This window comes from Schistocerca nitens, chromosome 8 (genome assembly GCF_023898315.1).
Source record: "Schistocerca nitens isolate TAMUIC-IGC-003100 chromosome 8, iqSchNite1.1, whole genome shotgun sequence".
In the NCBI taxonomy this organism is placed as follows: domain Eukaryota; kingdom Metazoa; phylum Arthropoda; class Insecta; order Orthoptera; family Acrididae; genus Schistocerca; species Schistocerca nitens.
Window position 1 is genome coordinate 463,133,713 of NC_064621.1, and position 26,659 is coordinate 463,160,371.

Consider the following 26,659-nt stretch of genomic DNA (forward strand, 5'->3'; position numbering starts at 1 on the left):
TTATATTGCTACATCGGAAATATAGAACTTGTGTAATATGGTGAACAACAGAATCCAAAAACAATGTATGTATATTAATTTTCTTAATTAAACACAAATAGTTGCTATAATTTTAAAATTAAAATGAAATACCGGTATTGAAATTATTGATTAAAAAAATTTTGTTGAATTGTGCAGATGACAAAAATGTATTTTATAGTGGTATACTCAGGAACACCAGGAAACAATTATCCAGAAAACTTTAATTTTCCAGTCAATAAGTCATTTTATTAATGTTCTGTATTTATGATCAGGATTGAGCTTATATGTGACAATTTTATATTTCAACTTAGGTGACTTTTGCATTATAAACATAAGAAGTGATAAGTTGCAAAGACCACATTCTCCAATTATACAAGAATGTTATTTCAAATCGGCACTCATAAGCCATATTTTCAATTGGTGCTCCATAAACAATGTTCTGTTTGACAAACAAAAAAGACTATATTGAAAATGCATAAAATAGTAGCTGATACAAAATTCACAGATTGTGTTTGTTAATACAAAAACTGAATTTTTCATAAGAAAGTTTTGTCATCATGAAATAACCATTATAAGATGCAAAAAGAGGGAAAAAGTGTTGCTATGTCTCTCAAGACCTGACCTTTTGAGTAAATTTCTCCCATCCTTCTTCACACTGTTGATTCTTATTTTTGCCCATAATCCACAAACAACTGGGGCTCCAGATTGACAATAAATTTCACTCAAGTTAATGTTTTTTAAGGTAAGGAGATTGAGTTTTCATTGCTACTTTCTCATTCTAAAAATTGTGTTTGAAATAATGTGATGCTGTTGTAGCTGAATCCAGTTATTATACACACACATTTGAATCAAAAAAGTAATTTGGGAAAAATGAAACTTATGCTCTTTCTGGTATACTTACTGTTTGAATAGACCACTGTCTATAAACGTTCTATTCAGTTGCTCTCTGATGTGGGCTTGAAACAATTTGGTGAATGCCATTTAGAGTCTCCCACTGATTTCTGACATCTGTCCTCTTCCATCATCTTTAATTCTCTTTGTCTATGTCTTGACACATGATGGAACTTTGCTCTGCAGCACTTGTTGATCATTATCTATTGGCATAACACATAACAGTTCACTGCAGAATTAAAGATGTGAAGAAAGCTGATGGAGGAAATTTGGCATAATTTAAAGTATAAAAACATATAGTTAGCAGCTTCTACATTTTGCCACCTCAAGAATGTTATAGCAGCAAGGTTTTGTTTGTTATTTGAGTCAGTTAATTTATTGATATAAATTTTTCTTATGTGCGAGGGGACTTAAGAAAGTAAGTTAAATATTATTAAGGAATGCAATGTAACATTTATTGAATGCCTCACTAAACTTCAAAGAGACAGAGATATGTGACACCATTTTTCAACATAGTCACCAAGTTTCTGTAAACAATGGTCAGAATGTTTTACCAATCATTCATTTCCTCAATTATAGAAATCTACTTCTTGGTCACGGATCCATTTGAGAAGTGCTGTTTCCCCAGATAATCTTTCAGCTTGCCAGAAAGATGATAACTGCATGGTGCAAGACCTGTACTTGCCGACCACCGTCTCCCACTTCTATGCAGCCTTGGTCAAACCGTTGGCACCATTTCACTATGGCTGTACACAACACAGCATTTCATCCATATACTGTCAGAATTTCTTAAAAACTGTGTCTGGAGCAAGCCTGAAATATGTGATCTCTTCTAACAACGCATCACTCTTGTTGCGAATTGGTATTAGTGTGGGACAACATGTGTAACTTACTTTCTGAAGCCCCTGCATATTTAATATAATTTGAATCTTTCAAGTGTCTTTGCTTGTATAACTGATGACTGCAGACTCGTAATAGTCATAAGCTCTCATGATGACAACAAAAATGTACACTGTTGAAATGTTGTGTCAATAAGACACAACAATCTGGCAGCATACCCATGAGAACATTAAACATCCTAATAGTTGTCTTCAACTGTATTTGTGTCAACTTTTTATGCCACTTTGAGATATATTTCTGTGAATTAAGTGATGTCATGTGACAAGCTACTGTATATGATTATCAAACTAATTGTGAACAAAATGCTGTATTTTTGTATCAAAACTGTGCTTAGTAATTGATAGCAGCAAAAAGTGTGAAACTGAAAAAACGTTTTTTAATTATTGCATTGTATTTTTTACTTTGGTATATAATTATTAGGACAGAAAAGTACCAATTAAAACATTTTCTTATGTTGGAATTTAAATAATATTGGAGATCTTTGAATGACTTAATGTTCTGTTTTCCACATTCATTGCCTTTTTCCATACAAACTAATTTCACACAAGTTATTTAATATTTTGATTTCCTGTACTCAGGCTTTGCAGTAAAGCTACTTCTTAAGTATCATGATACCTTTTTTTCCTTTACATTAATCTGCTAATACACTAATGCTGTACTAATAAGAAAACTAAACCTCACTCAAACCATGTTCCTCGACAGATTACCTTCATTAAACTGCCCAGAATCACACCCAGGTGAAGCTCTTGTTCCATTTCTCAACAAAATACTGAAGCTGTAGGAGAGGCTAGTCATAACTATAAGATTTTACTGCAGTCTGTTCATCGTATTTTCCTGTGTCTCTGCAGATGAATGACTCTCCATTGTTGACGGACACATTTTACATTGTATATACTTATAAGCAGACATATGGATTGACTGTTTTGGACGAGAATTTCAGTAGTTTATATATCCTCCTCTTCTACGGTACAGCCCTGCAACTGAATGTAGGGATTAGTGTAGCCATGTTAGATATAATATAATAGAGGGAAACATTCCACGTGGGAAAAATATATCTAAAAACAAAGATAATGTAACTTATCAAACGAAAGCGTTGGTATGTTGATAGAGACACTAACAAACACAAACACACACACAAAATTCAAGCTTTTGCAACCCACGGTTGCTTCATCAGGAAAGAGGGAAGGAGAGGGTAAGGCGAAAGGATGTGGGTTTTTTACCTTAGTGGGGAAAAAGGGACAGGTATACACTCGCACACACACACACACACACACACATATCCATATCCACACACATATCCATATCCACGATGCTGGGGTGAATATTTGACCAGAGTACCTGTTGTCGTACCAAACTTTTCATCCAAGACATACAGTGTGCTGGTGGTGCAGCACTTGGGACAGAAGAGAAGGAGAGGTCAGAATGAAGCAGAGGTCATCATTTGATGCTTGCAACAGAAATCATTGGCAGAGGTGCAGTCGATACCATCGTGGCCATTAGGGATGAAATTTGGGTCAGGGAGATGTGGCCAGCCAGCTGTGTTGCACAAAGTGAATAAGGTGGTGTAATGTTGGTTTGTCATGTGTAGAGTCCACAACATAATGCAAAATTCAGGTAAAGGTGGAAACAGCTGAATCCGGATCTGAATGGAGCTGGAAACACAACAATTCATGTTGGTTGATGGCTGCGTCAAGACCCATGGAAAATTGGGACAATATGTTAACATTTGTGTGTAACACTGCTACTCGATAGTGGATAGAATAATGAAAAATAGACAAGTATGGTATCCAGCGTTGGAGGTGATGAGCAGTCCAGTTTGGTAAGTGATGCTTGGGGCCAAAGATGGTAAGCAACAGGCCAAAATGAAAATTCTGACCATAAAGTAATGCTTTAAATTTCTGGACTTCACATATAATGATGAAGGCCTCCAATTCTAATTGAGAATAACATAGCTGAGAAGTAGATAAGATCTTAGAAGCATATGCAATAGCACACTTAGTGCCTTCAGGTTATTTATGGGCTAGGACTGTGCTGATATTGCGAGGGGAAGTCTCTCTCACAGCTACCAGATGCTGATTAGGAGTGTACGGTGTATGTCACTAAACACAATACCCACTTAAGACAATCTTTTATAGCCTGGAAAGCTTGTTGACAGCAAGGTGACAATTCAAAATGTGTGCCTTCATGATGTTGGTTCAATGGTAAGAGAGTTTTGCTAATTTGGCAATGAATTGACCAGAATAGTTGACCTTACCCAGAAATACTTTTTTTAAGTTTGACATTCATGGGGGACTACATTTTATTGATCACCAAAACATAATCATTTGTTGGTTCCAATTCATTTTCTAAGAGTTTAGACCCTAAATATGTCAAGAATGGTCGGATAAAGGAACACTTGCTCATTTTGCATTTAAGTCCTCTTGTTACCACTCTCTGGAACACAAGCTCAACATTGTGGAGTTGCACCTGTGACCAAAATATTGTCAAGGTGTGCAGCACAGTTGGGGATGCCATGTAATAGCTGTTCCATAAGACACTGAAATATGATAGTTACCAAATGGTAACTATTTATAACAGTATAGGCCGTATGATATCTTTAGTACTAGGTAAGTTTGGGATGCTGCATCTAAGGGCATTTGAAAATATGAGTCTGCAAGGTCAATTTTACCAAATAATGTGTTCATCCAGGGTAGGAGAGGATAACTGTCCATTTCAGTTTGCACATTGACTGTTAGCCTACTTTGATATTGTCACAAAATTCAAGGTGCCATTGGTTTTGTGTACTATTCAAAGGAGCGGCCATTGACTATGGGGAATAGGCTTAACACATCTTCCTGAATGAGCCTATCCAGTTCCATTTTGTGGGCATCCCTAAAAACCAAGGGCACCAGAAAGGCTTTGAAAAATGTGGGGCTACCATTACTTTAAGAGGGATATGAGCTTTGAAATGAGTTCACTTCCCTAATCCAGGTGAGAAAATTTGGGCATATTTATCACTGAGAGTCTTTAGAGTGATGCATATTGTTGCGTCTAGGTATCCTGCATACTCGGTTCACTAGACAAACAACTCGTATTAATGAGTTTTATTAAAGCAAGACAATTACAATACTTAACTCTGATAGATGTGTTGCAAGCAAAGGGCAACATACAAAATGATCAATCTTCTTCAGAATACACAAACACACGTCTGTACTACGTAGAGAGTACTAATGATAGAGGCTACAATGTGTCGCTAATGAAGTGGCTAACATTGAGGCTGCTATCAAAATGGGTGCAACCAGTCAGGCACGGCACTTACGTCCTGTTCTCCTAGGGCCCACTGCTGTTGCGTTGCAATTCTGGAGGGAGGTCAGTCAGCGTGCGATCCGCTGACCTCTTCTCACAGCGTCTCTGCTCTGTCATTCCTGACTGGTGTGCCAGTGCTGACTTTAAGTCATAACACATATACCTTCAGATTGCATGTGTGTATTGTTCTATGAAATGTAAAATCAGAAGTGTGGAAAACACTGTCCACTTTGGTGTCAGCTACCACTGGAAATTTACTGGAAAAATGGCATAAGTAAAGAAAACTGGAAACTTTCCTAGCAAAGGCATATGATGATGTTCAGAGGCCCAATGATTTGTCTCAGCTACTTGCAATGGCAATGACCTTAAACTTCAGTAACTGCATTGGTTTAGGAGTTATACAAGCACCAGTGTCCAAAAGTAAACTCACAGAGCATTTGTAAATCAACATGGCCAGGTATACTTTCTGCACTATGTTCTGAGAAGTTGACACTCGGAGATTGCTCACTCACCTGGTTCACATCCATAGGTTGGGACATATCCAAATTGGAACTGCTACAACATACCTCGTGCAGGTGTCCTATTTCATCACATCTGTGGCTTGGAATGTGCTGCGTGCATCATGAAGGAAAGTTGCAGACAGGCTCAATTAAAAGACACTTACATAATGCTTTTGGCTAAAGCCTTAAAGCCTTCATCCCTAAAACAAACAAACACACACACACACACACCTCAGTCATATGCTCAAGGATGCATATCTCATGCACACATGACTGCCAACTCCAGCATCTTGGGCCAGAATGCCTATGGAAGTGATCCAAGTGAGTGAGAAATCTACAGACATGTCAACTTCTTTGAACACAGCACAGAAGTACTTGGCATTTTGGCCTGAGATGCTGGAGTTGCCAGTCATGTGTACATGAGGTGTGCTTGCTTGTGTGTACGAATGATGCATGTCTCCTTTTTACTGATGAAGTCTGTGGCTGAAAGCTTTATGTAAGTGTCCTTTAATTGTGTCTGTCTGCAACTTAATGTGTCTTCTTTATTGTAAGTACCAATCTGTCTTTTATTGCTTTATTGATATTCCTACCTGAGTTGCAACAGCACTACTGCTGACATAGTCCATCACCATTGCTGTTGTCATTTACGAAGTCATCCTGGTCGTGAAACACATGGGGGTCCCACCAAAGGTGGATTGGTGTCCTGCATAACAAGTGCCAGGGAGCTGACAGCTACCATATCTTTTTGCTTTAGAAACAAAGCTTGGGCTATCTGGGCACTTTGATGGGCTTGAACTCAAACTTTCACTGACAATGTGGTTCCTCACTTCTAAGTCGGGTGTGAACTGATGAGTCAGAGTCCTCATAGTCCTACTTATATGAACATTTAAAACTGTAATTCCTACTTAATCCCTGTAGGCTGTCAGCTGAGTTTGCATTTTGCAGCCAAAATTCTAATGTGGCTGCAATAATATGTTTCTTCATTGCAATAAAGAAAATGTTGTAGGCAACTCAAACTCTGCCAGATTCATTACTGGCTCTTGCTTTTGTATCAGCTGATACAGTTTGGGATTTCCTGATGAGAACATGGCATTTTGTCTTTCCACATTGGAAATTTGACAAGCCAAAAAATAGAACTACAATCATCTGTGTAAGTAGACCACTCCTCATGTTGTTCGTTAAATGGTTGAGAGGTCACACAATTGATGTAACAGGTGTTCCTGCTACCTTTCACCGCCTGTAATATAGCTGTTGTTGCCTCTTGACAACAATGCATGGTTTGCATCTCAAGTTGTTGTAAATGTCCCATGTTTGAAAATCTGCATTCTTGCTTAATTACAAAATTGTCCAAACTCCATTTTGCGCATGTCGCAGCTCCTGAGTTGTTGTGACTTTTGTAAAAGGTGACCTACACATCTTACTAACACAGTTTATTCACAATAAGAGATGCATATATAACTTGCAACTAAGAACAGTATAAGCTATCTTAACTAGTTTTTTTCCAAGAAAAGTACAATACAAGCATTATCAGAGTTCCTTCTACTATAAATGCAGTCCACTAGCATAATACCACTGACAACATGATAACAATCAGGATGTCCATTCCACTGTTTGCATAAGCCGTAGCTTAGGCTGGCCCTAGGCAAGCTTAAAAGGCATAGTCTGGCATGATGCCATCAGAATGTGCACATGAGGAGCAGCACCGTCCAAGCTGTGACACCACACTGATCAATAGTAATGTTGCACCTGCCCTGCAACTCTGTTTACATGGAAACATCAGGCTGCTACAAACTCTAAACCTTCAGCTTTGGGCCTGAGCATATACTGGACAGTGGCTCAAGGGTTAAGAAAAATGGTTGACCATGCTCTGTATAGATATGTACCTAATATAGCAGTTAATTATGGCATCAACCCTCCATGCTATACATTATATGTAAAGTGACAATGTTAATATGATGTGTTTGTATGTTTCCCCAACAAATATGTTGTTTTAAAGTTTCTCAAGCATGTGCCCACGTTGATTGATCTCTGTAGAATGAATTTTCTATGGCCTAATTTGGCATCATCATCATCAGTTACTCCTGCTGACTGGTGTCCTGACCCAGGTAGTGTGATACATACCTGCCAACTCCCTTCCTTCACTTCTGGCCCATACATCGATCAGGAAACATGCTAGGTACATTGGTGTGGATGATTCACACTCAGGAGGCAAGTGGTGGCCCTTAGCCTGTGCTCCACACTAATCCTACTTGGTGTTCTGCCTCTGTGAATCTGGAGCAGATTCAGTGCAGGTTCCAGTCACTTGTGGTAGCTAATGGGTACGTGGAAGATTTAGAGATTAAGGTGCTAGAATTGGCACAATTAAAACCAGCAGATCTCTAGAGATATGTTGATGATACATTCATCATAAGGTCACATGGGAGAGAAGAGCTACAAGTTTTCTTGGAACACCTACACTACATTCACAAACAAATACAGTTCACGATGGAGGTGGGGTAAATCAGCCAGCTACCATTCTTGTATGTTCTGCTACAGAGAAGACCAGATGGATGGCTGCTACAGAGTGTCTACCAGAAGGAAACTCAACATACCAATATTTTAATGCATCCAATTGTCATCGCCCTTCACAAAGGTAAGGACTGCTGAACACTCTACCCAACTGAGCTTGTGTGATATCTGACAAACAAAGTTCAATGTCAGGAGTAACCAACACTAATGTCATGTTCCAGAAAATTGGCAATAATCACTGCCAAATTCGAAACACTTTCAGGCCAAAGGCCACACCACAACCAATACACAAGGAGGATAAGCCCACAGCCACAGCCTACATGCTGGCAATATAGCAGGATACTGACACAAGATCAAATGCTCATACCACTCACCAACCAGGACTGAATCCCTGTTAGTATCAGTAAAAGATTATCTGGGATTCAAATAAACCTGGCATTTACCACATACCATGCAAATGTGTAAAAGCATACATCAGACAATCTATATGCATGATTGAAGAAAGGTGCACTGAACATAAATGGCAGACTGACCTTTGGCAGGCAACAAAATCAGCAGTTGCTGAACACTGCCTACACACAAACAACAAATTGTGGTATGAAAACACAGTTGGAAAACATGGAGGATGAGGAGAAGATTAGTGTTTAAAGTCCCATTGACAATGAGGTCATTAGAGACGGTGCAAAAGCTCAGATAAAGGAAGGATGGAAGGACGGTGAAGGAAAGTGGTCATATTCTTTCAAATGAGCCATCCTGGCATTTGCCTTAGAAAACACAGAAAACCTAAATCAGGATCCTCCTGCTGCATGTGAGTCTAGTGTGCCAACCATTGCACCACCCTGCTTGGTTTTAGTAACACATCCTTCTTTTAGGACTATGAATACTGGGACATTGACATCCAGCTGCAAAAGAACCTGATCAAATAAGATAGCCAAGATGAAATCTGACACTGAAGCTGCTTCAAACACAGCAGAGGCAGAACACTGAGCAGGACAAACGTAGCACAAAGACTGAGGTTCACCACTCCTCAAAACAAGCCACCCTCATTAAAAGTAGCCTCAGACTCATTACAAATAATACAGTTACCTATAAAAAGTACTATCTGAAAATATCTGCACAAATATTCTGTCAGATCTTTATAAGATTTCAAAGTGGTACAAAGACTGGCAAATTGGTTTAAGTTTTCAGAAATGTAAAATTGTGTACTTTACAAAATGTGAAAACATACAATCTTATTACTGCAATATCAATGAGTCACAACTGGAATTAGTAAGCATACAGAAATGCCTGGGTGTAACAATTTGTGAGAATATGAAATGCAATAATCACATAGGCTCTACTAAAGGATGGCAGATGGCAGATTTCAGTCACTGATAGAATACTAGGAAAATTAAATTAGTATACAAATGTAATTCCCTTACAAAACACTCATGTAACCCATCCTAGAATACAGCTCAAGTGTGTGGGACTGATGCCAAATATATCTAACATATTGAATGTATAAAAGGAGGTTAGAATCAGAGGCCACAGGTTTATTTGACAGAACAGAGAGTTTTATGGAAATCTGGGATACTTGAACTGGCAGATTTGAAAACAGACATCAATTGTTCCACAAAAACCTACCTACAAATTTCAGAAACCAGTGTTAAGTGAGGAACCTAGGAATACGTGAGGGAATTCAATTATTAACGCAACACTTTTTCTTTTATTTGCCAATTTCAGTTGAAAACATGCAAAATTTTTTGTGGGACATAATGAAATATTTCCATTTCAGCCCCTATAGTTTCATAAAGTTCCAACACATGGCAGCACTGTACATACCTTTCCAAACAGGGTGTGTTTCAAGCACAGAGCTGTCACCAAGATTCTTTTGGTAGAAAACCAGAGAACTGAATATATTCATAGGGGTTTGCAGAATGTCTTTGGAGATCTGGACGTGAACAAAGGCATGGTGAGTTGTAGGGTGAGGTGTCTGTCATCACTGCAATGTGCAAACCTTTTAGATCACTCACGTACCAATCAGCCACATGCTGCTGTGACTCCTGCAATGTTGGAACATGCAGACACTCTCATTTGAGGTGATCAATGGATCACAATCAAACACCTCGCTGCTCAACTGGACATCTCTGTTGGTAGTGCTGACACATTCATCGACCAGTTGGGGTACTCAAAAGTGTGTGCCTGCAGAGTTCCTTGCCGCTTAACAGAAGACCATAAGGAGCAATGAAGGACCATCTGTGCAGAATTGCTTGCATATTGCAGGGCTGATCTCGACAATTTTTTGTTAAACATCATCACAGCTGATGAAACACCACTTTGAACCAGAAACAAAATGGCAATACAAGGAGTGGTGCCACACCACCTCTCCTCTAAAAAAAAAAAAAAAAAAGTTCAAAGCTGCACCCTCAGTTGGTATAGTCATGGTGATGGTCTTCTGAGATTCTGAAGGTGTTTTCTGTCTGGTGTCATGTCTTCTCTCGTGCTTGTGTCATTTTTCCCTTACTTCAAATGAGAATGGAATGAAAAGAAACCCTAATATGTGGTTCAACAATAAGTATCCTCTGCCACAGACTTCACTGTGGTTTGCAGAGTAACAGTGTAAATGTAGATGTAGAACTTACCACATAGAGGAAATGCTGAGCAGCAAATAAGAAAATACACAAGGTTATGATTAATTTTTGTAAAAATTTCCACTATACAGGGTCAAAAAATTTCCACTATATAGGGCACTCATTTTCAGAGTTCTATATTTTCCAAAGTATTACATGTACAAATATGACTGATGCATGGACAGAAACAGAAATCCACTGAGTTTGAAATGTGCACTCCATTTGGCAATTTGGCATTAAGAGTGCACTGCTGTGACAAAATAGCAACAAAGCAAGAAAAGGGTTTATGTGTGTTGGAATATATGAGATGTTTATCTGTTACAAAAGTGCAGTGTGCAATCAGAAGGAATTATGGGAAATAAGCACCATGTAAACAGAAACTGAGTTTGAAATGTGCACTCCATTTGGCATTAAGGGTGCATTGCTGAGACAAAATGGGTTTGTGTGTGTTGGAATATAAACCTCACCAGCACTGTAAACATGTCACACGGACTCTAAGATTCATGTTGCAGCTCCAACACACTGCAGTATTGACAAGGAAAGACCCACCAGGCTGCTTGCAGGGGCAAGGGGAAATGACTGTGCCGCTATATGCATGCAGCAGTGGTCATCACCATGGGCTGTGTGTCTCAACGCGCTGCTCCTCAGAATTCTCATGAACTGCTGACATCAAATGCTGTGACACTGATCACCTCCCACGAGTCACATGGTCGCATTGTCTGATGTTACGATGATGTAACACTGCTGGCCGCTACCTCTGAACATAGGAAGAAAACACATGGCAGAATCATTCCAAAACAAACTTGTGCCACTGCATCACAAAATTAACAGTCACAATCAAATGTCAGTTGAACCCTATATCACTACACAGTTTGAAATGCACCATAATTCAATCAATAACCTATTGCCATTATTCACACACTAAAGACACCTCTTCACTAGAACACTGTTACAGTAACAAATCACAGGCAGAACACCCAAACAGTTCCTTAACCTACATCACCAGGACAGATACTCATGCAGTCTAAACAATCGTACCATTAGCACAATATTATTGATTTACCTTTCACTTTTGTTGTTTTCCACACATTGATGGTACAATTTAATATTTTCCACATCATGAAGTCCAAAGTATTTTTCGTCATTAAGTTTTTCTAGTTCAGCAGAATTAGGATGCACTATCTTCAAAATTTGAAATGGTTGCAGTTAATAATATAGAAGTTTCTTGATTTCATCCTTATCCATTGAAGACTTGAAATGTAACAGAATTAGAACAAGTTCTCCAATTTTATACATGACAGGTTTCACTAAACAGACTTGTCTCACTTTCCTTGCCATTGGCATCTTCTTCATCTGTTTCAATGCTAATTGCTGTCTCTCTTTTGTGGTTAATTCAACTTGTGACAGAAAATTAATCATTTCATAGAAAATGTTGTTAGATTCTTTGGCAAATAAGATGGTGCAGGGTGGCAGACCAGTGCTATTATGAGTCAAACTATTTATCACATCATCAAAGTCAGAGCCGGCCGAAGTGGCCGTGCGGTTAAAGGCGCTGCAGTCTGGAACCGCAAGACCGCTACGGTCGCAGGTTCGAATCCTGCCTCGGGCATGGATGTTTGTGATGTCCTTAGGTTAGTTAGGTTTAACTCGTTCTAAGTTCTAGGGGACTAATAACCTCAGCAGTTGAGTCCCATAGTGCTCAGAACCATTTTTTTCATCAAAGTCAGACAACTTATGATTCCATTTCTTATGCTTCTCCCCACAATATGCTCTGAACAATCGTCCCAATTCATGTATCATACATTCAGTGAGATTTGAAGCTGTAGCAATATGATGTATCTTCTCCTCTTCAATGAATGCATTCCATATTTTACAGTGAAACCACGGTCCACTATCTGACAGAATACTACATGGCAGAATGGTATTCTGAATGCAGTCTTCCTCTAATTTTTAATGATGATCTTATTGTTAGCTTTTCTCAGTGGAAAGAAGTGAACAAACTTTGAAAATAGTTCCACACTACCAAAATTTGAGTGAAATACCCACAAGACTTCAGGAAGAGGCCAAAAACATCCAAACCAATGATTTCACCTACAGTTTGAGGGAGAATATTTCTACATCTACATTTATACTCCGCAAGCCACCCAACGGTGTGTGGCAGGGGGGCACTTTATGTGCCACTGTCATTACCTCCCTTTCCTGTCCCAGTCGCGTATGGTTCGCAGGAAGAACGACTGCCGGAAAGCCTCCGTGCGCGCTCGAATCTCTCTAATTTTACATAAGTGATCTCCTCGGGAGGTATAAGTAGGGGGAAGCAATATATTCGATACCTCATCCAGAAACGCACCCTGGACAGCAAGCTACAATGCGATGCAGAGTGCCTCTCTTGCAGAGTCTGGCACTTGAGTTTGCTAAACATCTCCATAACGCTATCACGGTTACCAGATAACCCTGAGAAGAAATGCTCTTCTTTGGATTTTCTCTATCTCCTTTGTCAACCCGAACTGGTACGGATCCCACACTGATGAGCAATACTCAAGTATAGGTCGAACGAGTGTTTTGTAAGCCACTTCCTTTGTTGATGGACTACATTTTCTAAGGACTCTCCCAATAAATCTCAGCCTGGCACCCACCTTACCAACAATTAATTTTATATGATCATTCCACTTCAAATCGTTCCGTACGCATACTCCCAGATATTTTACAGAAGTAACTGCTACCAGTGTTTGTTCCGCTATCATATAATCATACAATAAAGGATCCTTTTTTTCTATGTATTCGCAATACATTACATTTGTCTATGTTAATGGTCAGTTGCCACTCCCTGCACCAAGTGCCTATCCGCTGCAGATCTTCCTGAATTTCACTGCAATTTTCTAATGCTGCAACTTCTCTGTATACTACAGCATCATCCGCGAAAAGCCGCATGGAACTTCAGACACATTCTACTAGGTCATTTATATATATTGTGAAAAAGCAATGGTCCCATAACACTCCCCTGTGGCATGCCAGAGGTTACTTTAACATCTGTAGACGTCTCTCCATTGAGAACAACATGCTGTGTTCTGTTTGCTAAAAACTCTTCAATCCAGCCACACAGATGGTCTGATATTCTGTAGGCTCTTACTTTGTTTATCAGGTGACAGTGTGGAACTGTATCGAACGCCTTCCAGAAGTCAAGGAAAATGGTATATACCTGAGAGCCTGTATCTAATATTTTCTGGGTCTCATGACAAATAAAGCAAGTTGGGTCTCACAAGATCTCTGTTTCCGGAATCCATGTTGATTCCTACAGAGTAGATTCTGGGTTTCCAGAAATTACATGATACATGAGCAAAAAACATGTTCTAAAATTCTACAACAGATCGATGTCAGAGATATAGGCCTATAGTATTGTACATCTGCTCAATGACCCTTCTTGAAAACTGGAACTACCTGTGCTCTTTTCCAATCATTTGGAACCTTCCGTTCCTCTAGAGACTTGCGGTACATGGCTGTTAGAAGGGGGGCACGTTCTTTCACTTACTCTGTGTAGAATCGAATTGGTATCCCATCAGATCCAGAGGACTTTCCTCTGTTGAGTGATTTCAGTTGCTTTTCTATTCCTTGGACACTTATTTCGATGTCAGCCATTTTTTTGTTCGTGCGAGGATTTAGAGAAGGAACTGCAGTGCGGTCCTCCTCTGTGAAGCAGCTATGGAAAAAGGTGTTTAGTATTTCAGCTTTACACATGTCATCCTCTGTTTCAATGCCATTATCCTCCCAGAGTGCCTGGATATGCTGTTTCGATCCACTTACTGATTTAACGTAAGACCAGAACTTCCTAGGATTTTCTGTCAAGTCGATACATAGAATTTTACTTTTGAATTCACTGAACGCTTCACGCATAGCCCTCCTTACGCTAACTTTGACATTGTTTAGCTTCTGTTTGTCTGAGAGGTTTTGGCTGCATTTAAATTTGCAGTGGTGCTCTCTTTGCTTTCGCAGTAGTTTCCTAACTTTGTTGTTGAACCACGGTGGGTTTTTCCCGTCCCTCACAGTTTTACTCAGCATGTACCTGTCTAAAACGCATTTTACGATTGCCTTGAAGTTTTTCCATAAACACTCAACATTGTCTGTGTTGGAACAGAAATTTTCATTTGGATCTGCCTCCTATTACTCTTGATAAACAGACAAACCTTCCTCCCTTTTTCTATATTCCTATTTACTTCCATATTCAGGGATGCTGCAACGGCCTTATGATCACTGATTCCCTGTTCTGTGCTTACAGAGTCGAAAAATTTGGGTCTGTTTGTTATCAGTAGGTCCAAGATGTTATCTCCATGAGTCAGTCCTCTGTTTAATTGGCTGGTTCAAATGGCTCTGAGCACTATGGGACTCAACTGCTGTGGTTATCAGTCCCCTAGAACTTAGAACTACTTAAACCTAACTAACCTAAGGACATCACACACATCCATGCCCGAGGCAGGATTCGAACCTGCGACCGTAGCAGTCCCACGGTTCCAGACTGCAGCGCCTTTAACCGCACGACCAACCTCTGTTTAATTGCTTGAGGTAATTTTCAGATAGTGCACTCAGTATAATGTCACTCGATGCTCTGTCTCTACCACCCGTCCTAAACATCTGAGTGTGCCAGTCTATATCTGGTAAATTGACATCTCCACCTAAGATTATAACATGCTGAGGAAATGTATTCCAGATTTTCTATCAGTTGTTCTGCCACTAATGCTGCTGAGTCGGGAGGTCAGTAAAAGGAGCCAATTATTAACCTAGCTCGGTTGTTGAGTATAACTTCCATGCATAATAATTCACAGGAACTATCCACTTCTATTTCACTACAGGATAAACTACTACTAACAGCGACAAACACGCCACCACCGGTTGCATGCAATCTATCCTTTCTAAACACCGTCTGTGCCTTTGTAAAAATTTCGGCAGAATTTATATCTGGCTTCAGCCAGCTTTCCATACCTATAATGATTTCAGCTTCGGTGCTTTCTATCAGCACTTGAAGTTCTGGTACTTTACCAACGCAGCTTCGACAGTTTACAATTACAATACCAATTGCTGCTTGGTCCCCGCATGTCCTGACTTTGCCCCGCACCCTTTGAGGCTGTTGCCCTTTCTGTACTTGCCCGAGGCCATCTAACCTAACAAACCGTCCAGTCCATGCCACACAACCCCTGCTGTGTGTGGTGGACTCCTGACCCATCCAGCAGAACCTGAAACCCCACCACCCTATGGTGCAAGTCGAGGAATCTGCAGCCCACACGGTCGCAGAACCGTCTCAGCCTCTGATTCAGACCCTCCACTCGGCTCTGTACCAAAGGTCCACAGTCAGTCCTGTCGACGATGCTGCAGATGGTGAGCTCTGCTTTCATCCTGCTAGTGAGACTGGCAGTCTTCACCAAATCAGATAGCTGCTGGAAGCCAGAGAGGATTTCCTTTGATCCATAGCGACACACATCACTGGTGCCGACATGAGTGACCACCTGCAGATGGGTGCACCTTGTACCCTTCATGGCATCCGGAAGGACCCTTTCCACATCTGGAATGACTCCCCCCAGTATGCACATGGAGTGCACATCAATATTATGTATTAATCCTTTATGTTCTGTTGTAGACACATTCTTTAAGAACCCATCGTACTCTCCAAGACATGGCACCAAAGATCCGTTGTTTCTGAAGTTGTTGTAAACATTTCTTATAGCAAAAATTAGCAAAGCTGTTATGGATATACTTAATCAGATCACCTGCTATGTGCTTGGGTATGCAAAGCCTCCATGCTTCTGAATTTAAGTCTGTTCTGTGGTACAGGACACCATTATGAATTAAGTAATACTGTAAATTTTCACCTCTACTTCATTTTGATACATTGTCTCATTTTTAATATTTCGTCTGCCTCCTGCTCTGCTTTGATATTATGTAATAACATACAAATTTTTGATTCTTCCTCCACTGCCTTCTTTGATATCCTTTACACGTGGTGTCTCAGTGCAAATGTCTTTCAACTCTTGCGGAAGACGAGACAAGGCATCAGGTACCCCCTCGTTTTGTCTGGAATGTATTGTATCTCAAAAGTAAATTCTTGAAGTGTGAGTGCACATCTGGAAAGACAGTTATGCCATAATTTACAGTGGAGAAGGAAAGATAATGCTCTATGATCAATCCATACAACAGTGTGTCTTCCAAGCAGAAAATAGAGAAACTGTTCAAACCCCCAAATAATCGCAAGTGCCTGACACTCGGTCATGGTGTACTTCTTTCCCCAAGCCGACAAACTGTGAACTGCGAACACAATTGAGTGATGTTGTTTTTGACAATTTTCATTAACTATTTGGTACAAATGAATAAAAAGCCAAAATTCACTGGCCTCCATTTCTAGATAAAAGAGTTCATTAAGATATGGGGGATGCAATAGCTGAATTCTTCTTGAATAATGTCAGCAATGCAGGTGATGACAAACAGTATCCTTTAAGAAACTGGCGATAGTATCTGCAGAATCCCAGGAATGACTGAAGTTCTTTTTTACACGTTGGTATTGGAAAATTTCGAATTGCTTCTAATTTTTTCAGATCTGGCTCAATCCTGGCTGAAGATGTCCTAAGAATTGTTTGATCTTCCTTGCAAATTCCAATTTTTTTCATAGTGGGTGTGACTCACATAGATTTGAATGTACCCAAAACATGATTCATCATATCCATTTACTCTTCCCATGACACAGACACAATCAAAACATCACTGTTACACACAATTATACTCTGAAAAAGCTCATCCCCAAGAATTTCATCCACCGCTCCCAAATCCTGCTGACAAAATATTTAAAGCAAATGGCATCCTCTCGAAACATAGCAATGTCCATTGCATAAAAATGCAGCGAATTTTCAACTTCCATTCTCTAACTCTAACTGCCAATAGCTGCATGTTATATCCAAACTACTAAAGTAAGAAGTGCCCACAGACTTCTGCATAATCTCTTTTATACTTTCGGACTGCTCCTGCTGAGACAAAATGATGCAAGTGATGACTCGAGCATCCAAAACAAGTCTAACTAACCTGTCCCTCTTAATTGTTGGGTGAATTGGATTGCATTATTCACTATCTGAACTCTCAATTGTGTCATTTTCTATCATTCACTTGATTTCTTAACTACATTTTCTTTTGTAGCCAGTGGCACTGAATATGAATTCTTTTTGAACAGTTTGTGTGGTTGCACTAATTTGACATTTACATCCCTTCATTAGTCCAGGTGTACTTGAAAAGACCTCTGCATGCATACATCAAACTTCTTGCAATTCTTCCCTAAAGTGTGGGAGCAAATAACCGAAATCTTCTATATTTTCTCTATGTTCAACATGACTTCCTGCTTTTCATCCTCTCCATCTGTGGATGCATTATCTTTCAGATATTTGGTGCTTCAGTCCCATTATCCATCTTCTTTTGGATAATTCTAGCTCTGGGCCCAGCAGGCACTTTTCCTTTTTCTCCAAAAGTCAAAATTAATTTCCAGTTTTTCAGTCTTATCACAAATGACAAACATCCCTTTCCAAAATCAATTCTACACCTTTCAGTGAGCCAGTCATAACCAAAAATCCAATCCACCACCAGAGAATCAATAATTAGCAAAATATCTTTCCAGAACCTTGTACCTAATAAGTGCCAGACCAGTGACAGCGTGACTTCTGTGTTTGAATTTGGTGTTATAGTCGGCACACGAGTGATGGGACACAGTACCTCTGAGGTATCGATGAAGTGGGAATTTTCCGGTACAACCGCTGGGTAGAGAAGGTAGTCTGGGAATATTGTAGGGAAACCTGCAAAACCTGCCCCATGCATCCCCCCAAAACCACCTACTCCAGCCCCACTACTGGTAAAGCAAACACAATTCAAGGCAGGGCCACGTGTGAAACTACACATGTCATTTATCAGCTGACATGCCTGCACTGCACAGCCTTTTACATCGGTACGACAACAACTAAACTGCCTGAGCGCATGAAAGGACACAGACGAACTGTCCGCCTAGGAGATGTCCAATACCCAGTAGCGGAGCATGCCCTCCAGCATAATTCTAGGGACCTAGGAACCTGCTACACTGTATGTGCCATTTGGCTTCTCCCACCCAACACCAGTCCCTCTGAACTGCGGAGATGGGAACTTGCACTCCAACACATCCTTTCATCCCGCCATCCCCCTGGACTGAACCTACGTTAAACAACCTCACTCCCATTTACTCTTCAGTCTTCTTCTCTTTCCCTTTCCTCTTTAGCCATTCACGCATCTTTTCATCCTACATTGTTGTGTTTATCTTTATACTATATACCTCTTTACTTCTGTATGCATCCTCTTTGGTTTGAAGCTGGCACAGTACTTATAGTAGAATATCTTTGGCTTCCCTCTGACAACCATGCCTCCATCCTTGCTACCCTCCCTATTTTCCTTTCGCTGTTGCTTCATAACCTGGGTTGTGAGTAACTGAATCCACTTTCCCTTCTTCCCTTTCTTTCCCCTCTCTCCTCCCTGATGAAGGAACATTTGTTCCGAAAGCTAGGAACGAAAATTTTCGGTTCTGTTTTTGTGTATCTATCGGCTGTACTGAGCTGAGGTAAGTACTGGCCAGCCCCTCTATCTCTTTGTTAGTTTTTAACTCATTTGTGTGATTTTGTTACTAATTTGTTGGAGTGATGTAGAACCTTCGTTTTCCTATCCTGTTACCTGACCCTGGTGCATAGCTGTGTAATTGAAGCAGGGAGAAATTTTCTTAGTACCAGAAGCCATTTGACAAACTCACAAACTCGGCATACTGTAACAATAGTGGAAACTTGTCCTCCACAGCAGTAGCAACGAGGCCTTTCAAAACTGGCAACAAGGATTTCCAAAAATATAAAAGCACAAGGGCATCACATGTTGTGGACACTATACCATTTATAAGCAATCTGTTGACAAACCAACTGTTACAGTGCCACCATGGGGCACCAACCACACTCCTGAGTGGTGTGTGCATCAGCAAAATGGTGGTGCTGTTATCAACAAACCAATTTCTGTCCATGGGTCACATGGTCACCTAACTCCTGCAGATTTCCTTCTGCCTGTTGGACACTTAAGTTGAGTGCAATCTTCGGCAGGCTGCATTACATTGCTCAATCAGTTCCAGGCTATGAGCTGGCTGCACTTTACAACCCATCAATTGGAACATTGCTGAGACAGCCTGGAAACTTACATCTACACTACCATGCTGCACCACACCGTATTCATCTCTGCACTGTATGCGTGCCACGCTGTCTATGTGCTGCGGTGTCACACTGACTGCTGCAAGCCCAATAACCACACAGCACTGTGCTGCACTAAGGACGCTACTCCATCAGTTGCCTGGAATGGCACTCCATAACAGGACTGGCTTTACAGTAGACGACTTTGTTTCTGGTACCCTTATGTGATCACAGACGATCTTTCAGTTGTTAGCCAGAACATGTGTTGTGAATAAAAGTGTTCTTAAGTGAAACCAGGGAAATGTTATTCACTGTTATGAGTGTCACCCCCCAGTGGGTTTCAAGAAAAAGCTCCTAGCGCTGATGACCTCAGTAGTTGAGCGCCCTTAAACCCCCAAAAAAGATCCTTCTTTAAAAATAAGGTTACTGGATCAGGGCCATGTCCACCTCCTGTCTTCCCAGAGAATGACTGAAGGCGGCAGTTGCCCCCTGTTTGTGTCACAGGTTTATCTGCAACACTTGTAGCTGCCAACTTGCTGTCATGGTCACTTTAGATGTTTGAGGACAGTCGCTTTGAGGCACAGGTCTAAAGCCGAGAAGCAGAAGTAGTCAGATAATAAGCAGCCAGATTATCTTAAAGATCTGCTGGCTAAAATAAATTCATCATAACACATGGTTCTTTTTAGGACCCTCCAGCTAAACTTTGGACCTGTTATCAAGACCTGTCAAATCAGTATTGAACCACAAGTAAATCAAAGTGCTGAGTCTCCCAAAAGATTTTATCAAAGTATAACATTGACATTGTTGCTGTTCAGGAAACCCACACTGACAATGGAGATCAAATGAAACAGAGAGGAAAAAATCCTTGCTTTGACTTATTAAGAGCAATTACCATCGTGCTTATGAAGTGATGAAGTGACAACTTACATACGACTGTCAGTCAAGAATGCACATCTATGCTCTGTATCTGATCTCAGTGGCATCCATGAGAGTTATTGTGATCGTTTCTCAGTTTTGGTTACTGATAATAACTTGATACCAGTGCCTATGAGTTTAATTTGTACACCACAGCACTGAAGATGATCACTATGTGATTGAAAATCGATTTTACTATCAATAAACCATCAATATTATGGCCAACGCTGACCTTCCTTTTAATTTAATATTCCATAGCTGATAACGACATTAGATGCAGGCTCACCAATGTAGAGGAGATGTAGGTGAGGATTCTCCAGGTTAATAATACAGATCACGAACATCATGCTACAGCTGAGTCAGCAAAAGTTGATCCTTGCTATAGGCTGGGAATGGCAGTTTTGTGGACCTACCTCAACCAATAATGTAACACGATTTTGTAAATGTCTCTATGACAATGCCTCGCTGTTGGCACAGCCTTGTAGACAGCCACTGTTTTTTCACTTGCCGCCATTAGTGCTTTGAAGTTGAAAGCTAGCAACAGCACTGCAGGCTGTCAGGGATCTTCTTATTCTATCTTAACAATAGGCAGAGATATGTAAGAGAACAAGTATACACATCAGAATGGACTAGCACAAAGATTGTCCTGCAGTGAGAAGGCCAAACTGATTGTCATCTAATAGATCCTCAATTTTGTTTTCAGTTCTTCTGTTTGTTATTCTTGTCAGCAACTTGTATGCATCAGCTGTTAAGCTGATGGTGCAATAATTCTTGCACTTGTTAGCGCTTGCAATCATGGGATGTGTGTGGATGATATTCTTCTGAAAGTCAGATGGTATATCAACAGTTTCATACATTCTACACAGCAACATGGATAATTGTTTTGTTGCCACTTCCCCCAACGATTTTACAAATTCCAATGGAATGTTATTGATCCCTTATGTCTTACTTGATTTTAGGTCTTCCATAGCTCTTCTAAATTCTGATTGTAGTGGATCCCCTAGCTCAGGGCTTAACAACTGGCCGGTTTTGAGCATGACTATTCGCGTCTGCTCAGGCACCTGCTCGCGAGCAGCTGCAAGGTCGCGGAGTGGGGAGGGAGGGGAGGGAGGGGAAATGCGCGCGCACGTTTGAATAGGCCCGCAGCGTGCCTATTGAATTCGCGCCGACTGTGTAACGTTTAAAGTACTACGATCAGCTCGTAACAGTCACTTCGCTGGTTAAGAATCATGTGAAGTTGCCGTTGTGTAACCCCAACCATGCTTTCGCAGTTCAACCCCCATTGGGAGGAATTGTATCTGTTTACTGAAAAAGATGGTGTTGCAAAATGATTAGTATGTCACAAAACGCTGAATTCTTTTACGAAATTTAATTTGCAGCGACATTATATGTCGTACCACGCGAAAGACTACGGACGTGGAAAATGTGATTGACCAGATCATGCACAGGAAGTTATTAAACTTAAAAGGAAGCTATCCGAAGAAGATCTGGACGACGAAGAAAAATCAACTGAGGCAGCTCTCAGAGTGAGTTACAAAATTGCTTTATTTTTAGCAAAATCCCTGCGCCCCTTCACTGATGGCGATTTAATAAAAGATGGTTTTGTAGTTGCAGCGGAACATTTGTGTCTATCTCAAGCTGAACAGTTTCGGATTGTGCCATTATCTGACATGACCATTATGCGTCGCATACAGGACATGGCAGACGACGTCCAGAGCCAGTTTGCAAATATCTGTAAAGATTTTATGGCGTATTCTCTAGCTCTAGACGAAAGTGTTGATATCACTGGAACAGCGCAGCTTGCCATATTTATTAGAGGTGTTAATAGAGATCTTCAGGTGAGGGAGGAGCTCCTCGATGTAGTAGCCATGAAGAACACTACAACCGGAGGTGATATTTTAAGTAGTGTTGAAGAAAGTGTTGAAAATATAGGATTGTCGTGGAATTCTTTAGTTTCAGTGTCTACAGATGGTAGAGACATACACTAAGCTAATAAAATTATGAGGCACGTGTACATTCTCCTTTATTTGTTTCATTTGTCGCAGTAATAATTCATGAGTGATATCCCTGCAGGTGGCCGCGGATGTACATCGACTGGCGGCAGCTGTTGTGTACCCCACGTGACTCTCCCCACTCTCCGCTCTGGTCCGGTAGTGGGGGGTAGCGTGCTCGCGCTGCTCCGTGCTCGCGCCTTGCTGCTCACAGCTTGCTCAGTGAGCACGTATGTTGTGAAGCCCTGCCCTAGCTCTTACCTATCGACTCCTCTTTCTTGTTTTATCATATAAGTACTCCACATCATAGAGGCCCTTAATGTACTGTTTCCATCTATCTGCTCTCTCCTCTGCATTTAACAGTGGAATTCCCATTGCACTCTTAATGTTATTGTCCTTTCTTTAATTTCACCGAAGGCTGTTTTGACATTTCTATATGCTCAGTCAGTCCTTGCAACAATCATTTCTTTTTCGATTTCTTCACATTTTTCATGCTGCCATTTCACCTTAGCCTACCTGCCTTTCCTATTTATTTCATTCCTAAGTGATTTGTATTTTGTATTCCTGAATTTCCTTGAAAATTTTTGTACTTCCTCCTTTTGTTGCTCAACTGAATTATTTCTTCTGTTGCCCATGGTTCCTTCACAGTTACCTTCCTTGTATCTATCTTTTTCTCTCCAACCTTTGTGTTGCCCTTTTTGGAGATGTCCATTCCTGTTCAAATGAAGAGGGGCCACTGCTGTTTCTTATTTATATATGATATGCCTTCTACTATTACAGGTGATTCAAAAATATTTCTGTTTGCTGATGACACCAGCTTGGTAGTGAAGGATCTTGTGTGTAATATTGAAACAGTATCAAATAATGTAGTTCATGAAATATGTTCGTGGCTTGTGGAAAATAATTTGATGCTAAATCACAGTAAGACTCGGTTTTTACAGTTTCTAACTCACAATTCAACAAGAACCGATATTTTGATCAGACAGGATGGGCATATTATAAGCGAGACGGAACAGTTCAAGTTCCTAGGCGTTCGGATAGATAGTAAGCTGTTGTGGAAAGCCCATGTCCAGGATCTTGTTCAGAAACTAAATGCTACTTTATTTACCATTAGAACAGTATCTGAAATAAGTGACACTTCAACACAAAAAGTAGTCTACTTCACATATTTTCATACGCTTATGTTGTATGGTATTATTTTTTGGGGTAATTCTTCTGATCCAAAAAGGATATTTTTGGCTCAAAAACGGGCTGTTCGAGCTATATGTGGTGTAAGTTCGAGAACCCCTTGTCGACCCCTATTCAATAGTCTGGGAATTCTGACATTGCCCTCACAGTATATATTTTCTTTAATGTCATTTGTTGTTAGCAATATTAGCCTATTCCCAAGAGTTAGCAGCTTTCACTCAGTTAATACTAGGCAGAAATCCAGTCTGCATGTGGAATGCACTTCCTTGACTCTTGTGCAGAAATGAGTGCAGTATTCTGCTGCATCCATTTTCAATAAGCTACCACAAGAACTCAAAAACCTTAGCAGTAGCTCATACTCTTTTAAGTCTAAACTGAAGAGTTTCCTCATGGCTCACTCCTTCTATTCTGTTGAGGAGCTCCTGGAAGAGCTAAAAAATTAAGCAAATTCCAGTGTTACATTGTTGATTTTCTTTATTTAAACTTACGACTTGTCACCTGAATATGTTTATTTATATTTCATTTTATCTGTTTCTAATATTGTGTTATAATTTCATGTATTGACTCGTTTCATGACCTTGGAGACTTCTCCTTAATTTGGTCCCACGGAACAATAAATAAATAAATGAACTGACTACTAAGCCATTCCTTATTGCTGCATCTGTAGTCTCAGAGAACTCTAAGCATATCTCTTCATTCCTTAGTACTCCGATACCCCACTTCTTTGCGCATTGATTCTTCCTGACTGGTCTCTTAAACTTCAGCCAACTCTTCATTACCAAATTGTGATCTGAGTCTATCTCTGCCCCTGGGTATGCCTTAAAATCCAAAAACTGATTTCAGAACTTCTGCTTGACTATGATGTAATCTAACTGAAATTTCCCTTTATCTCCTGGCCTTTTCCATGTATACCTCCCCCTCTTGTGATTCTTGAACAGAGTACTCAGTATTACCATATGAAATTTATTGCACGACTCAATTTTGGGGAAATCAACCATGGCAAGTAAAGTATTTGTCACTCAGAAAAGAGCACTGCCAATTCTAACGGGAGTGAGTAGAAATCATTCATGCAGAAATCTTTTTAAAACACACAAAATTTTAACAGTGACCTCACAATATATCCTATCCCTTATGTCCCTTTTTTAGTTAAGAATCTATCCATACACAAAACCAACAGTGACTATCATGATTATGAAACAAGACCAAAACATGATTTGCATGTGGATAGAAAAAAAACTTGAGTCTAGTACAAAAAGGTGTATACTATTCAAGCAAAAGATGTTTAATGCACTTCCTATGGACTTAAAATATCTTTGGCCTACAAGTGTAATACCACAATTTAAAAATAAATTAACAGAATATCTTCTGGAACACTCTTTTTTAATCTCTTGATGAGTTCTTTGACATAAACATTTCTATATCATAAGTCAGATATGGCACATTGACTACTAATACTTGCTGTTACCACTTTGTAACTGAACATGATGACCTATGTTAGAATAACAATGCACTTCACTTCTAGAAAATTTATGACACAATATGGAATAATTGTAATTTATTATTGCATTGTTTTAAACCTCTGTTTTACTTTAGGAAGTGCCTAAGCTTGTTATTGTTAACATATTTTGTTCCTTTACACATATTGCAATTTGTATCTATTAGCATCTACACTTAAGAGCCAAAGAAACTGGTACACCTGCCTAATATTGTGTAGGACCCCCGTGAGCACCCAGAAGTGCCACAACATGATGTGGCGTGGACTCAACTAATGTCTGAAGTAGTGCTGGAGGCAACTGACGCCATGAATCTTGCAGGGCTGTCCATATATCTGAAAGAGTATGAAGGGTGAAGATCTCTTCTGAACAGCTCATTGCAAGGCATCCCACATATGCTCAATAATGTTCATGTCTGGGGTGTTTGGTGGCCAGTGGAGGTGCTTAAACTCAGAAGAGTGTTTCTGGACCCACTCTTTAGCAATTTTGGACATGTGGGATGTCGCATTGTCCTGCGGAATTTCCCAAGTCCATTAGAATGCATAATGGATATAAATGGGTGCAGATAATCAGGCATGGGGGTATTTGCATACATGTCACCTGTCAGTATCTAGGTGTATCAGGGATCCCATATCACTCCAACTGCATATGCCCCACACCCTTACAGAGCCTCCACCAGTCCCCTGCTGACATGCAGGGTCCATGGAGTCGTGAGGCTGTCTCCATACCCATACACATCCATCCGCTTGATACAATTTGAAATGAGACTATTCCAACCAGGTAACATGTTTCCAGTCATCAACAGTCCAATCTCGGTGTTGACAGGCCCAGGTGAGGTGTAAAGCTTTGTGTTGCGTGTCATCAAGGGTACATGAGTGGGCCTTTGGCTCTGAAAGCCCATATCAATGATGTTTCATTGTATGATTTACACGCTGACACTTATTGATGGGCCAGCACTGAAATCTGCAGCAATCTGCGGAAGGGTTGCACTTCTGTCACGCTGAACGATTCTCTTCAGTTGCCATTGGTCCCATTCTTGCAGGATCTTTTTCTGGCCACACCGATGTCAGAGATTTGATGTTTTACTGTATTCCTAATACTCACAGTACCCTTGTGAAATGGATGTACCGGAAAATTCCCATTTCATCGATA

General features: G+C 40.3%; 1 long non-coding RNA gene across 1 annotated transcript in view; it reads right to left on the reverse strand.

Annotated features, from left to right (window-relative positions):
• Positions 1 to 512: 512 nt before the first annotated feature.
• LOC126198735 (uncharacterized) overlaps positions 513 to 26,659 on the reverse strand; it is a 31,956-nt gene continuing 5,809 nt past the window's right edge. Inside the window, exons 2-3 of the long non-coding RNA XR_007540097.1 lie at positions 2,520 to 2,792; positions 513 to 1,115 (exon numbers count right to left, since the gene is read on the reverse strand). This is a non-coding gene — a long non-coding RNA (uncharacterized LOC126198735). The remainder of the gene's footprint in view (positions 1,116 to 2,519; positions 2,793 to 26,659) is intronic.